The following is a 1,162-nucleotide window of genomic DNA, read 5'->3' on the forward strand; positions in this document are numbered from 1 at the left end:
AGATTGTCATTTGTGACGGTTTTGAGATTTCAGTAAGTAAAGAATATTTACTGTGTGAGAAAAATAAATTGTTTTGTAGAAGACCTTTATTTTTGATTGGAATATGAGGATTATACTACCCACAAGTGTGATTAGAATAAATGTGTGATGAAAGAAGATTCAATACATCGGAGTCCTATTTCATGTATAGTCTATAAGATAAATATAAGAAGCAGAAATTATGCAAGAATGATAGGTTTTATACTATTATGAAGCAAACACGACAGGCATTAGTGTATGGGAGTTTTGTTGTTTCAGTTTTATATTCTTGAAGAAATTAACTATTTTTAAAAATTAAGTTTTACCTATAACAGATCTTAGTTTTTCAGTGTTAATGAGTTGTTGAACTTATTCTTATTTATTAATGAAGTCAGAGAATTAATTAAATATTAAAGTTTGATATAAATAGCTGTTGAAATAAATTTGTTTGCTTATTTTGTTTTATTTTACTCCAGGATTTATTTAACTCATCTTAATTTGCTAGCTTTAACTGATTTACATTTATAACTGTTTGATTTTTAACGATTCTACTTTTTAGAAAAAAAAAAAAAATCTTGCTTTTGGTTTTACAGTGCTTATCGGGATGATATAAGGTGACTTTATCAACAGTAATTCAGAACAAGAACATAAACTTTAATGCATTATTTGAGAAAAAGGGCATTATCTGCTTGTTTTCCCCAAAATGCTTAAGCATTCCCTTTTTAAACTGTTCCCTTATAATCAGTAACTATTAATATAGACACATTTGGATTTTATTCTGCCTGAATTCTGTTTTTATGTATTCATTTTATTTACTCATTTGTTTTGTGTATGCTTTGTCTGTTATATAAAATTTTCCTACCTCAGCAATACCCTTCCCTGCCACAATTAACCCAATTTTTTTGAAGATGATTCAGTCGTTGAAAGAGGTAGTGATTGTTCAGCTCTAATATTACCAATCTGATGAACTCGACCTCTTGTACAGTGTACCCTGCCTGAATTAATTTTATTTTTATTTTTCTGCAGTTAAATCTTCCTTGTTCTAATTTTAGGAAGTGGAATGTTTTCATTTTGGATTCAGCACTACTTTTCCTGGATCCATTAACAAGAACCCTTAGACATTATACTGTTCGTGAATCCAATC

At 28.7% G+C, this 1,162-nt stretch overlaps 1 protein-coding gene across 1 annotated transcript in view; it reads left to right on the forward strand.

Annotated features, from left to right (window-relative positions):
• Positions 1-1,162, forward strand: part of LOC119588700 (H(+)/Cl(-) exchange transporter 7-like) — a 25,784-nt gene that overhangs the window by 8,981 nt on the left and 15,641 nt on the right.

The sequence above is a fragment of the Penaeus monodon genome, chromosome 24 (assembly GCF_015228065.2).
Source record: "Penaeus monodon isolate SGIC_2016 chromosome 24, NSTDA_Pmon_1, whole genome shotgun sequence".
NCBI classification, from domain to species: domain Eukaryota; kingdom Metazoa; phylum Arthropoda; class Malacostraca; order Decapoda; family Penaeidae; genus Penaeus; species Penaeus monodon.